Source organism: Aulonocara sp. 'chitande type north' Nkhata Bay, linkage group LG4 (assembly GCF_057382095.1).
Source record: "Aulonocara sp. 'chitande type north' Nkhata Bay isolate Kocher_YH1m ecotype deep benthic linkage group LG4, A_spYH_male_GT1.1, whole genome shotgun sequence".
In the NCBI taxonomy this organism is placed as follows: domain Eukaryota; kingdom Metazoa; phylum Chordata; class Actinopteri; order Cichliformes; family Cichlidae; genus Aulonocara; species Aulonocara sp. 'chitande type north' Nkhata Bay.
In genome coordinates, this window is record NC_141347.1 from 7,001,094 (window position 1) to 7,016,148 (window position 15,055).

General features: G+C 42.4%; 1 protein-coding gene across 4 annotated transcripts in view; it reads right to left on the reverse strand.

Annotated features, from left to right (window-relative positions):
- Positions 1-15,055, reverse strand: part of LOC147331871 (junction plakoglobin a-like) — a 118,024-nt gene that overhangs the window by 76,898 nt on the left and 26,071 nt on the right. For 2 of the 4 annotated variants that reach the window (XM_086288172.1, XM_086288169.1), the window contains exon 2: positions 7,755-7,924. The exons of 1 other annotated variant lie outside the window; for it this stretch is intronic. The gene's annotated coding sequence lies outside the window, so the exon portion shown is untranslated. Of the gene's footprint in view, positions 1-4,086; positions 4,218-7,754; positions 7,925-15,055 lie in introns of all 4 variants that reach the window. One more of the 4 variants, XM_086288170.1, reaches the window with a different exon arrangement.

Sequence of the window (15,055 nt, forward strand, 5' to 3'; positions counted from 1 at the left end):
GATCTGCAGCAATTTGTTCTGGACACTCAGGTGAAGAGAGGGATGAGCTATCAACTGATCACCACCTGATGGTGAGTTGGATCAGGTGGTGAGGGAGAATGCTGGATAAACCTGGCACAACTAAATGTATTGTGAGGACACTCTGGGAATGCCTAACAGAGGCCTCCAACCTTTGCCAGAACTTTGACAGCATTCTGAGGGAGACTGGGGACATTAAGTCCGAATGGAGCATATTCAGCACTTCCATTGTGGAAACTGCTGCAATGAGCTGCTGCAATGAGCTGCCTGTCTTGATGGTAACCCCTGAACCAGACGTTGGACACTTGAGGTGAACAGAGCAATCAGGCTGAAGAAGGAATCCTATCGGGTTTGGTTAACCCTGTGGGACTTCGGAGACAGGCAATGGAGGCCAAGCAGAATGTGTCCTGTACTCACAGCTTCATGTTGAGTTTGGTCTTTAATTTGTTTTTTACATTACATGTTCATTTTGTAATACATTTTCAGTGCCTATTTGTATTTTTACTGCAGTTATGTTATGTCTAATTCTATGTATTCAAGTTAAACACTACTTTGAGACATTGTTCACAGCTAAAGAATGTTGAATAAAGAATTTGGTGGTGAAAAGTGTTTTTTGTGCTAATTTAATAGCAGCTAACAAGGACCAGTCAATTTTGATTGGGAACACTAAAGTAAGGGGGGTGGGGGTGCACAAAACCGGAGGGCTAGGCTGTAGTACTGTAATTCACTATTTTTTGGCTGTCCTAAAACTCTGCGAAAAGCCTTCAGTTGATTGTAGTTGATTGAAACTAGAATGAGAGGCCGGGCCTTCAGCTTTCAGATCCTCCTTCTGTGGAATCAGGTTTCAGGAGACAGACACCCTTTCTACTTTTAAGATCATGCCTAAAACTTTTGACAAAGCATATAGTTCGGGCTGCATCAGCTGACCTTAGTTGTGCAGCAATAGGCCTAGGCTGCTGGTTATGGAGGACCAGAAGAGTCACACGCATCAACATAAAGCCTTTTGTGCTCAATAATGAATTGTGAAATAAAATCTGCATTAATAAATTAATTTACAAGTTCATTTTGTAATTCTTTTACAAAACATATAGAAACATTTAAAAAAAACAATTGATTACTCATCCAAGTAACTTTTTCAGTACTCTCCAGTGTCATGGATGAGTGATGAAATGTTACGATGCCTCTGATAACCACTGTGTCAAGTGTCTGGGATTGGATCTTAAAACTGGATTTTTAGGTGGCAGACAAATGGTGGCACAAGCCAATCCTTGAACAGATGGGGTAAAAGCCCAAAAATAATGAATTACAGTGGTTCAGTCTAGAAGAAATAAATAGGTCTATCATGATGCGTCTGCCAGGACCTGACCAAAGCTGTTCTCTGTTTTCGTAAACTGGTACCAAGAATTACTTAATAAAGGTCAGTGAAGTCAGAACACAGAATCAACCCATTCCAAAGACATGTAACTCTCTTTGTAACTCTGTGCTGTGATGTTCTTTCTCTACTTTTAAGATTAGGCTTAAAACCTTTTGCTAAAGCATATAGTTAGGGCTGGTGACCCTGAATCCTCTCTTAGTTAGGCTGCGATAGGTGTAGGCTGCTGGGGATTCCCACGATACACTGAGTAGTACTTCTTTAGTCACTTTTCTCACTCACCATATGTTTATACACCTCTCTGCATTGAATCATTACTTATTATTATTCTCTGGCTCTCTTCCACAGCATGTTTTTTGTTCCCAACACCCATCCCCTTTGGACTGTGTCTGCTTCTAAACCACCACAAAACACACCAAAAATCTGCAAAAAAAAACCCAACTGAAACATTACCAATAAAAAAATCACAAAGAAAGAACAATACAGCATCCACATCTGCACCAAAGAGTAACACAATGAAATGTGGATTATTAAACATTAGGTCTCTCTCTTCTAAGACCCTGTAAATCCATGAATAATAACTGATCAACAAAAAAATTTACCGTGCTATACAAAAACTTGGTTACAACAGGATGATTATGTTAGTTTAAATGAATCAACCCCCCTGAGTTACACTAACTGTCAGCATTTAATCTATTAAATGCTGACAGTTAGCATTTAATCTATTATTAGACTCAACTGTCTAAATATGACAAGACAAATAATCAAAGAACCTACGCACCACTTTAATCACACTCTAGCTCTTGTTCCGACGAATGGCATAAAATGGAGCAGAACAGTAATTCTTGAAAACCCTCTTTTTTCTGATCATTTCTTAATAGCATTTAACTTTACAATAATGGATTAGACGGGGGGGGGGGGGGGGGGGGGGTCGATTTACAGTTGTTGTCTTACTGAAAGTGTTGTACAGTGCAAAAAGGAAAATGCGTAGACAAACAGAAAACCTCGTACACCATTTGTTCAAAAGTTTTTAAATTTAAACTTAAATTAATCCGTGTTTAGTAAACAACAACAACATTGGTACATTTAATGTTAAATATCCTTTAATTTTCAAAACTATACTGAAAAACAATGACAGCATCCATCCTCATCATAAAATTACTTAACAGCTAATACATGGAGGTGGAGCATTTTTCTTTTTTCTTTACATATGCATGTATTAAAGTGACTTTAAAGTGTTTTCTTCAAACAGGACACCTGAAAAACACAAAACTGTAACAATATTTGCACATTTAAGATTATCCAGAGTACATTTAAGCTGCAATCATTGCCTTTTGATTGTTGTGCCTCAGTCAAATGCTTAAGATGTGGCTTTCATTCTGGTCTGTTCACCCATGATACAATATCCTTTAATATCCAAATATCCTGTATATGCATACAGTCAGTTTTACTTCATTGATGAATCTGAGTGAACATTTGTCATAAATTAACACTGTAGGGTCTTTACCTTACAATATAAAGTGACTTGAGACCAGACTTGTTGACTCTCAGTGGTGCTAAAACTGAACAGCCCTAAAGGGTGTTCCTGAAAGTTGGGTTTACTAGAACAAAACAGGTGGATGACCACAGACCTCTCAGCACAAGGATGACAGAACTTTTCCCCCATATAATAAATAAAAAAAACACAGAACACAACATTGAAATAGAAATAGATTAAGACAGATTACGATACCAAACGATACCAGATAAAAGTGCATTTACTGGATCTGTTCATCTCCTCTTGCTTTTCAAAGACAATGAATGAAGATGATGACAATGGGATGTACCTGCCACTGCAGGACAAGAGCCTGTGGTAGCTGTAGGACAGGGTGGTACAGAGGAGGAGCTAAACGTGCATGTACGAGACGCTCTGCTTCACTTCTTGTGCTCCAGTTAATGATATTATTCTCACCCCTTGTCATGTGCTTACAGGAATACTGCTGTTAGATGCCAAATGAAATAGAAATGATAAAGTTTGTTTACTTTTGCGGTTATTCTGTGTTTTCATGTGGGCTGTTACATTTTTCACATCACTGAAATGCTAACAGTTGTCCGGCTGTGGGATAAATCTCCTGTAGTGTAAATCACTTTACAGAATTATGGACACACCACATTTTTGTGTGGTGACATCACACGACAAAGACACAGCGTTTATTACTGGGCAACAAAAGTTTGGTGAAAAATGTCATTTAGTAATGACTGCTTAAATACAACAAACCGTGATGCACACACATTATAGGCTTGAAATACTTACAAATATGTACAAATTAGTGATTATTATTATTTGCAACAGCTAAGTTTTTGGTAAGACTCTCCTGGAACAGAGGGGTACAAACCTATATAAAGTATAAATTTGTTTTTTTAATCTCCAATGTGGAAAGTTTAGGGGTGAGGTGAAACTTGAGTGGCCATCCATTGCTCGTGTGAGGCTGCAAAGCACACTGAGGAATGCCTGGTTGAAGACCGTGGCCTGTGCCATTTCCTCCCTTCGCAGGGCAACTTCCTGCTCCCGTGCCTCATTGAGCGGCAGCTGGATGTGGTGTTCCCACTGATCTTGGTTTAACACATCTCCATCTGCCTGCATCTCCATGGGAACACTTGTGAGGTCAGGTTTGGACTTCTTTCTCTATAGTATGAAACCTATCATCGTGTCCTACCAGCGATGAGCAGTTTCTGTGTCATGCCAAAAGGTGTAGCTGTCGACGCCGTCAACCAGAACTGAATCACAGACAAGGGAGGTCAAGACTAATGGTGGTGGACGAAAAACCCTCACATGTAGAAAGCATTTCTGAAACATAAGACATGCATAGCATAAGGACACACACGACATGACATTACAACATAAATGAAAAAATGAACCCGTATTAATACTAGTAGTGTTCATCAGATGTTGCTCATATGGCTTTACAATGACCCCTCAGAAGAGGAAGTTAATGCACAGCTAGCACAAAACAACATGCAGAGCATGGAGTTTTTATTGCAGCAAGTAGACAATGGCGTTATTAAAAAATGTCCAGGCTTGTTCAAAGTGAACTCAACACGCGACAAGTACTATTATGTTTGAACACACGAAGCACTCACCGTCCTTCACCATAGTTTCTAAAAATGCCGTGTCCAAGTCGGGGCCACTCTGCCTCCTGATGCTCGCCAGTCAGTGCCCATAGATTGTGTCCATTTGACTATACCACTTCCAATCTATTCGATTTGCCCCACTTCAGCCGTTGTGGTACCCAACTGGTGGCATGCAGTCTGATGACTTCACATTTTAATACCTGCTTGGAACTGCGCCAGAGTAAAATAATAGTATGACCTAATAGAAAACCCTGAAAGCCGTGGCAAACCATGCCGAGTCGATCCAAGTAGGTACTAATGGTACCAAGTAGGGGCTGAAGAGGAAGAGACAGAGCCCTTACTCAGATGGTGAGTGCAGGGAAAGTGAAAGAAAATGTGTTTCTAGCATTCAAAACAGCAGCGCTTTCCTTTAATCACTATTAAAATAATTACTGGGAAAAGCTAGCGGCAGTCCTTCATCAAAGCACCTGATCAACAAACCTTGTAGTTGCTCCATACTCTGCTGTTTGTTTTACCAGCAAAAAGTCTGCAGCAAGTCTCCAGAACTTGCATTAAAATATGCAGATGAACTCTTAACTTCATCTGATACTATGTTTAACTTATACAGCTTAGTAATGGCTGACAGCAGTCATCCTATTTTATAAGTGAACAGGGGTGAGTCTAAAGGGGGGCCTGGCGTCTCAATTAAATTACATTGATATTTAAAAATATAAAAATTACAACTTTTTTCACAAGCCAATAAAAATGTATATGGGCCAGTAAAACTCTGAGCCACAGACCTGAGAGGATTTAAGGTTGGACAGTGAATTATTGTTAATATAGTTAACGTCTACACCAGGGGTCGGCAACCCTAGGCACGCGTGCCACAGTTGGTACGCGAAGGGTTAACTGATGGCACGACCATAGCTGGACTGGCCATTGGGCATACCATGGGCCATCTGATCTCAGGAATTCGCATGATTAAGGTGGGTCCAGGTTTCACAAGGCGATTAGAGGATCATCAGGGGTCCTTTGTCCCTCTGTGGGGAGAAACTCCCACTAGGTTTATATCTGGGACTCTCCACCATTTGACCTTAGAACTGAAGAAGCTTCTCGGATGAGAGGTGAAACGTCTTCAAGCAACTTACAGAAGTCCAAACGTTTTTCTTTACAAGCTCCTTTGACTTTGTTGTGCTGACTTTTTACAGTCAGTTACAATAACTCGTACTGCGTGCTAGCTAGCATGACGGAGTTTCTATATAGCTGGGTGGGTGCTATGATGTTACTGATAGTGAACTTTATTTAATTCACAAGGTTAGTTAGTAGAGTTTCCAACCGTCCTGTAAAAAGACGGAATCGTCTCGTATTCAGAGAAAATATTACGCATTTCGTGTTGAGGTGAAAAGGAACACAGTTTGTCCCGGACTTTAGCTACAATGAAAAAGACACAAAGCTGGAGTTATTCTGTGTCTTTGCTGCACAGCTGCCTCTTCTTCTCTCATTCTCTCCCCCTCCCTCTCCTGTTGCTACTTCAATCATGAAACTGATCAATGATCAGCTGATCGTCTCTCTTGTTTATTTATCGCCCACTTTGCGCCAGAAAGAGGAAACCACCGGTTGTCGCGCTAAACAACAGCAGCACGTTTGATCAGCTGTTGTTAGAATTTATTTAATATTAATTTCTAGTATCAGCTGATGTTTGCTGGAGCCACAGCTGTAAAGCTGCTGGTCATGATGTCAGTTTGGATATGTGGTGAGAGGGAAACATGAAGATGAAACCAGGAGATGTCCTTACTGAATCATCAGAGCTGAACAGGTGATGGAGAAACAGGTTTACCTTTTAGGTCACATGGATGAGTTGAAGTTATGAACAGTTTCTGAGAGACAAATAACACCAGGATCCTTTTCTAAGCAGCTGACAGCTGGTAACTGTGCAGGGGCGGGTCTAGCAAAGTGTTGCCAGAGCTCATGTATTGGTCCAACATGTCTTTCTCAGTAACAGACTTTCAGTAGATATAATTTCTGAGAAAGGCCCAGAGCTCTTTGGAAAGCTTTCTATGGGGCACTACGAGCAAAGATTAATATAAACTCTTTCCATTTCCATTTCACCACAATCCAGTGATTAAATGGAAAGGTAGTCCTATGTTGTATCCTCCTTCCATGAATAGAATATACTCATGTGAACTTTTCAGCTACCTTTTGCGGTTTCTCTCAGATATAAAACTCCATTGTTTCTCTCTCAAGAAAGAAGCAGCTGTCTCCTCAGTCAAACAACATTGTAACACGAAAGCTACTGTGTGTGTCCAACATACACAGTCTGACACAGCAGTTTCAGTTTACACAGGTTTTTTATTTTGCTTTGCACACTTCACTTCCCAGCTTCAAAGACGTGGCCCTCGGCTTTATGGCAAAGTTGCTCTAACTATGGCTGTCACCAGAACACTGCCACTTCTTGGCTGTCAATCACAGCTTCTTGCATCCCCACATCCCCAATCATTCCCATGCCTTTCAGACTAGTACTGAGGTGCTAGTCTGAATTCCCTAAAGAACCAGTAATTCATGCAGCTCCTTTAATGTGCAAGTATTGAATAAGGTGTTCTGGTCAATATCTTTTACGCATGCTAACTCGGGAGATGATCTGAAACAGTGCCTGTGCCAGACTTCCTGCAAAATTGCTGCACAGGGGTACCACCAACAAATAATATCAGACCTCATGTGGCTGACCGTTAGGTTAAAATAAGCTGCCTGTGAGATGCCTTTTCAGCACAAATGACTCAGTTTCTCTCTCCAGTGTGTCATACTAGCCTGTGCCTAATTATCACAAAGGACTGTTCTGCCTCAGCACACACCATGTGACCCTTAATGTTTATTTCTTAAACCAACGTTGAGTGTAGAGTGTCACCAAAGGACTGCTCCAATGGAAAATATTCCTTGGATTTAATCACAGGAAGTGGCAGGGTCTCCTGAAAATGCCCTGTGGATTTCTCCTCCCTGGTAGCAGTGTTGGACAGCCTCAGCACAGATACCACAAGTCGTTCCCAGTCATAAGCGCTGCCCCACCAGCTTATTAAACTCAGCCCAATCCATCCCAAGAAATAAGGGGTGACCAAGAAAGGAGCTAACCACTGCCCCAACTCTATACATTTTAACCTAACACCACTGGATATTTGTGAAAGTCACTATGTACACACCTAATTCCCACCCAACAACAACCCAGGCTGAAGCAGGGTTTGGTAGAGTCCACCATAGCCTATTGTGTACCACACCCTGGCACCTCACCAGAACTTTGTACGTCCTTCCAGTCTGGGCCGGCCACAAGGATCCCACCTCTATGAGCTGACACTCCCTGCAGAAGAGTTCGGGCTGCGTGCACTTCCAGCTCTCCTGCGCTGATGTTTGCACAAATTCACGTGAGTCAGGAGCAACACCTGTTCCCACTGAGATCTGAGGAGAAAAACAGTGGGGAGAGTGTTAGTGTGAGGCATCTATGCCAGATTGTGGGGGTCGGATGTTTCTTCCTCTGTGCCAGGCCACCATGCTGCTAAGTGGTCCTCTGGAAAGGTCATGGCCCTCTCCAACACACCAAATCCACTCCAGTCACCAGGAGCCTCATCATCTGCTCAAGGACCACTAGCTCCAGTATAGGCAATGACTCAAAAACCTCGTTCCCTGTCTCCAGATGACAGTTACAGAAGCAGCAGCAGTGGTTCTGCAGTGGTTCTGTGGGTCATCCACCTCGCCCATCCTGTGAGATGTGGTGGACATGGTTGGAGAGAGCGGTGGCGGGTGAGCTAAGTATCAGGGTCTACTTTACAATATAAAGTGCCTTGAGGCAACTGCAGTTGAGATTTGGTGCTGTATAAATAAAATTGAACTGAATTTTCAAAGCTCTCCAGAGATGGTTAATTGGGATAAAGTCTTGGCTCTGGCTGGACCTGTCAAAGACATTCACAGAGTGGTCCCAAAGCTATTCCGTTGTTATTTTGGCTCTGAGGTTATGGTTATTGTTTTATTAGACAATGAATAATGTATGTCTTGCCATGCATATTCATCTTTATTTATAGTACCTTATCACCCTATTAGAGTACTTAGCTCTCACACTGCAGGCTTACTTAGAATAGAATAGAATAGAATAGAATAGAATAGAATAGAATAGAATAATCCTTTAATTGTCCCACAAGGGGAAATTTGGTTGTATCAGCAGCAAAAAAGAAAAAAAAAACAAAAACAAAAAAACCCCACACATAAAACAGAACAGAAACACAATTTTTACATATTTACATCATGGACAATAGTTACCAAAGCAGAGTACTGTACAGTTATTAAAATTAGAATACAGATAAGCGGCAAATCCAGATTGCATTGTGCGAGGGAGCTTGTTGTTCCTAGAGTATTTAAAAGTAGAATGGGAGGCAGAGCCTTCAGTTTTCAGGCCCCTCTTCTGTGGAACCAGCTTCCAGTTTGGATTCAGGAGACAGACACTATCTCTACTTTCAAGATTAGGCTTCAAACTTTCCTTTTTGCTAAAGCATATAGTTAGGGCTGGACCAGGTGACCCTGAATCCTCCCTTAGTTATGCTGCAATAGACGTAGGCTGCCGGGGGATTCCCATGATGCATTGAGTTTTTCCTTTCCAGTCACCTTTCTCACTCACTATGTGTTAACAGACCTCTCTGCATTGAATCATATCTGTTATTAACCTCTGTCTCTCTTCCACAGCATGTCTTTATCCTGTCGTTCTTCTCTCACCCCAACCAATCACAGCAGTTGGCCCCGCCCCTCCCTGAGCCTGGTTCTGCTGGAGGTTTCTTCCTGTTAAAAGGGAGTTTTTCCTTCCCACTGTTGCCAAAGTGCTTGTTCATAGGGGGTCATATGATTGTTGGGTTTTTCTCTGTATCTATGAAGCGCCTTGAGGCATCTTTTGTTGTGATTTGGCGCTATATAAATAAAATTGAATTGAATTGATTGTTTTCTGGAATCACCTTGAAGCAGTTAAAAGTCTTTTTCCATGGCCCCACCGAACTCATCCCACATCAAAATTTTTTTTGAGCCACTGTCCGAGTTGCATTCCGCTTGGCCTCCCATGTACCTCTAACTCTAACTCCAAAATCCTATAGGCCCAATCCTATACCCAATGAGGGTTTCTACAGACAAAAACATAGATGTGCCATGGGCTTCCCAATGTGAAAGTGGAAACTAAAGCTCTTGGCTCTTTCAAAGAGAGAACCTATTCACTGGTACAGATATGTTAATAACACCTGGGCCAAATCAAAACCAAAGAAATATAAGCTTTCACTGTTCACATCAACTCAGTGGATAGAAACAAAGTTCACCAGGGAAAATACAAAGGATAATAGTTTGCCGTTTCTGGACTGTGCTGTGCACATTGAGGAAAATGGAAACCTCAACAGTGAAGTTTACTGGAAGCCCACATACACAGACCAATACCATCTCTTTGCTTCCAACCACCCTCTGGAACGTGGAGTAATCAGGAATCTGCAACACTGGGTAGAAATGTTCCTTCTAATCCAGAAGGGAAGGAAAAGGAACAAACACATAAAGAAAGCTCTTAAAGCATGTTTATCCCAATTAGGCTTCCATCAAATTAGCAAAGATGCACAGTAAAGAAGCTGAGACACCAATTAAGTAGAAACAGAATGGCAAACGAAACAACACTGTCATCCCTTATGGGGCAAGTTTTTTCAGAGAAACTCGGGCAAATATTCTCCAAGCATGACATCCCAGTGCACTCCAAGCCTAGCTACACACTGGTTTATCCCAAAACTCCAAAAAACAAACTAAACAACGTAGTAGAAGAGCCACCTCGACGGGACAAGACTCAGATGCACAAGGTCACTCTTTTGAGGACACCATTGTTCTCATTTTAGATAGCATGAAAGAAGAGTGACAGAAGCCTACTTCTGTCTACTGTGAACGATCATTCTTGAATAGAAGGGGCGGTTTATGACACCAACTGTCTGCCACCTACAATCTAGTTTTGAGATCTTTCCCCAGGCGCCTGAACACCCACTCACAGCTTGTGTCAGTTGATCTCAATAGATCACATGATAGAGAGAGGCAAGTCTCACAATGGCTTCACCGGAAAGCTTTGCTGATAATGACAACAACCTTTTTCACACCTTGTATGTCAAGGGCCGTCTTAAGGGACAAATCCCATTGCTGCTCCCACTAAATATCTGGGAATCTCCAGTATTTGGTTATTGTTATTTATATTGTCCTCTGTGTCCACGCTTCGTGTTATTGTTTGTTCTAGTACAGTGTGATCACTGTTTTTGTCCTTGTCACATGACTAAATAGTGTCTCTGTATGTTTTTACTAACTTGTGTGTAACACCAACCTGCCAGAGTGTCTGCAGGTGGAAATTAGTCCAAGACTATAATCTGGGATATTTACATTTGTTAAAATGTTCATTAGCATGTATTGCCCCTCTTTCTAAATAAAATAAAGTAAATAAATTGAACAGAAGAAGCTTCTCGGATGAGAGGTGAAACATCTTCAAGTAACTTGAAGTCCAGTTGCCTTTCTTTTCAAGGTCCTAGGATCATTGAGGTGTTGGTTTTTGTTTATCTCTAAATTTTGTTTTTCAGTTGACTTTTAGCTAATACAAAATCAAATACTGTGGAAACTAAGTCTGGCTTTTTACCAGGGAAAACATATCATTAGCTTCTGAAACAATGTCAAGGGCTAACAATATAAACTGAATCTAAAACACACATTGATTTTATGTGTGATTTTCAGCACCAGGAGTGCTGGTGGAGAATGTAGGGAAGACAAGAATCAAAGATGGCGGGTATAATTAACAATGAGTAGAAAGAAAAAGGAGAGTAAACAACCAGAGCAGTGAGAAGTAAGAGCATGAGGAGATAACAAGAGGGATAAGAGTGAACATGTGATTGTAAAAGGGAAAGACAAGCTTTCTAGTTTTCCTCCATGTCAGTCAAAGAACCACACACACACAGAGACCGAGTGACAGAGAGAGAAGCTTAGTATTTGACATGATCACCATAAATGGGTGACAACGTCGCACTTAACAGTATATCTCTATCTCTCATTTCCTTTCCCTTCACTCGGCATCTACAAACACCTAATCATGCTGCCTGCTCTATCATTTCTCTCATTATCACTTTCTCTCTTCTTCCTCAGACTTTGTCTATATAGACCACTTCCTCATGCCCTGTCTCACCCTCTCAAACTGTTTGTACACCTTTTACTTGGTTTAGATCAGGGTTGGGTTACGCTCACACCATAAATGAACTGCTCTGGAGATCATTTGGAACCATGCCATGACCACCTCCTCCAGAAGGTCTATGTGCAGATGTGAAAACAATAATCACACATGGATGGTGACCAAAACAAACACAACAATGGGTAAAACAAAACAAAGTATGATTTAAACAGACCAAACATGGCAGGTGTCAAAATACTCTCAAACTTAATCTGAACAAGGCTGAAACTCCATGATAATATACCCCCACCAACCTCCCAAAAAGTACCAATTTCTTTTAATTTAAAGACGCAAAGAAGTAAAATGTTCAGTTTGAATGCTTATAAAAAATCCAAACACATATGGCTTTTAAAAAATAAAGACCAATTCCAAAAATGTATTATTCGTAGATTAAACTACTGTACTTGGGGATCTTATTGTTTCATCCTACATAGTGGTTATGACACTCAGTAGTCCTCTGCTTCCTCCTTCCAGTTACCATACAGTCCGAGGCTGCTGGACTTGGGGTGAAACCCTCCATGCATGGTAAGGAGCTTTCTTGTCTTCGTGTCAGTGGCTTCCATCCTGTCACGGCCGAGGCTGACTAAAAAAAAACAAACTGAAATGCATGACGCAGAGAACGTTTAAGTGACAACGTTTATGATTCACAAAAAGTGTAAGCGAACAAAACTAGAAAACTGAGTCGTGTCTTTAACTTGTGCTAAGAACAAACACCAAAACTAAGGGGCGCTTATGCGACCTGAGCTATGTAAACAATCAGTGATTTTTCAACTGTGGAAACTGCAGTTCTGTGGTTTGGGCCAAAGGGAGAGTCAGACTGGATGGCTGGGTCCTGGGAAGGGGTCAGAGTCACTGAAACTAGAGTACATTTATTTAGGTATGGTTCCGGAGGAATACTGGCAGCTATTTGTTCTGAATAGTCCTTTGCACTGCCTACTTGCCGCGGGTGGATCAGTAGCATGCAGGGGAGAGTGGTCCAGGTGAGTGGTAAGTAATCCGAAATTCCTGACATTGAGGCAGGGAGGCAGGCAGGTGCGTGGAGTGAGTAAAACTGTGAGACTGTCGGGAGGTCCAGCGTCCGGATGGGGGTTCTATGGCAGAGATTTGCTTCTGGTAATCTGGTGTGTAGCTATGAAAGAGAGATACAAGGTGAGACAAGGTAGTTTGCTAAGATGTGTACAAAACACAGAGCTGGCCTGCAGCAACTGTGGTTAGCTGAGAATCTAGCGAAGAGAGGTTGAGCGCGCTGGCCTTATAAATCCACGGCTTAATTACCCACAGGTGCCAGCAATGAGCAGGAGCATGGTGCTTCCTCCCAGAGGTGGAACTGCCCCCCCCCCAATGGATGCCTCCTGGCGGCCGACCAGAATCCGCCCCGCGGCTTACCTGAAAAAGTCAGAGATCATCACAGGGTCAAGTATCAACGATCGAGGTACCCAAGAACATTCCTCCGGCCTGTAACCCTCCCAGTCCACCAAAAACTGCTGCCCTCTACCCCGCCACCGCACATCCAGGATACGCCAGACGGTGAAGGCTGGGTGTCTGTCGATGAGCAAGGTGGGAGGCGGGGGGTCAGGAGGCGGGCAAAGGAGGCTAGACAGTACCGGTTTCACCTGGGAGACATGAAAAACAGGGTGAATCTGTAAGGCTGGAGGTAAACAGAGCTTGACAGCTGTGGGGCTATCCACTGTATAGGGACCAATGAATTGAGGGGACATTTTTCCAGGAGGACGCTCTGAGAGGGATGTCCTTAGCAGTCAGCCACACCTTCTGTCCTGGTGAGTATGTTGGTGCTGGTGACCGTCGCCAGTTGGCATAGCGACGTTGATGGGCTACTGTACATAATAGTGCCTCCCATTTACGAGTCCAGACCCGACAGCAGCACTGCTGGGGACAGCGAGATCAGCCTCCTGCTCAGGAAACAGTGGTGGTTGATATCCCAATGAGGCTTCAAATGGTGACAACCTGGTAGCGGATGTTGTTAACGTGTTGTGTGCATATTCCACCCATGGTAGATAAGTGGCCAAAGTTGACAGGTTATGCAGTGGAGTGTGGCCTTGAGCTCCCAATTCAAACATCCTGTCTGGCCATTAGTCTGCAGGTGGTACCCAGAGCTCAGGCAAGGCTTGGCCCCTAAAGCGGTGTAAAAAGATCTCCAGACTTGGGACAAGAATTGTGGACCTCTGTCTGAAACTATTTCTACTGGAATGCCATGAAGCCTGAAGACATGTTCAATTAGTAGCCTAGACGTTTCTGCTGCTGTGGGCAGTTTCTCTAAAGCTATAAAGTGTGCTGCCTTAGAAAACCGATCTATGACTGTGAGTATGGTAGTCTTTCCTGCCGAAACCGGGAGTCCTGTTACAAAATCCAGGGCAATGTGGGACAAGGGTGATGAAGCGTGGCCAATGTTCCCTCTAATGTGCCGACACCGGTGTTTTAGCTAGCAAAGCGGCGTGTTTGGTTTTCTTCCTGAATACTGTCGTTGTTTATATTTACTGCAGGAAGAAACGGTAAAAACGGCGTTTTATAAGGAAAACGCTCGAAAGCCTGTGAACAAAAACAAAACCAAAGAAAACCCCACCCTTTCCTATTGGTGGAAAAATGTACCATGTCGACCAATCAAAAAATGATATGGCAACATGGCATTTAGTTGTTTAGGAAGGGGGAAGTTTTAGGAGTGACGGCGGAGATTGAGATGTGAGAGATTTGTGACATTTAGCATAAATCTTGTGTAGTTAGTGTGTAGTTAGTGTGTAGTGTAGTCAATAGTTTTGTTGTGTGTGTCAGAACAATGAGGCAATGAGAAAGTTGTGTTTTCAAAATTGGCGTTCCAAGTTATTTTTACTTCCAATAGACTTAACATACTACACAGGTCATGAACAAGACTTATTTAAATTTTCATTGTAAGTGGGCTAAAGCAGTTAATTAAAAGTAAATAAATAAATGTAAATGCTGTAATTTGATTATTTTAATAAACCATGTGACTTGGATGGATTAGATGCTGGCGTGACCACAGTGCACACGTCTACTGTTGCTCACAGTGGTCCAAGGGATGCTCAGGGAGTTTGTGTGTTTGCTCAGACACATGAAAAATTAGAGGGAACATGGGCTGTAGCAGCCCTGCAGGATGTTCATTATGTGATTTATTCCTGGCACATACTGAGCACGCAGCCACATACTCCCTAATGTCCTTATCTAGCATGTCCCATCAAAAATGTCTTTTAATTAGAGTAAACCATCCTATCTCTGCTGGGTGGCACACGAACTTAGAAGCATGCACCCACTCCAGCATCTTGGAGCGAGCGGCTGCAGGAACAAAACGCCAGTCG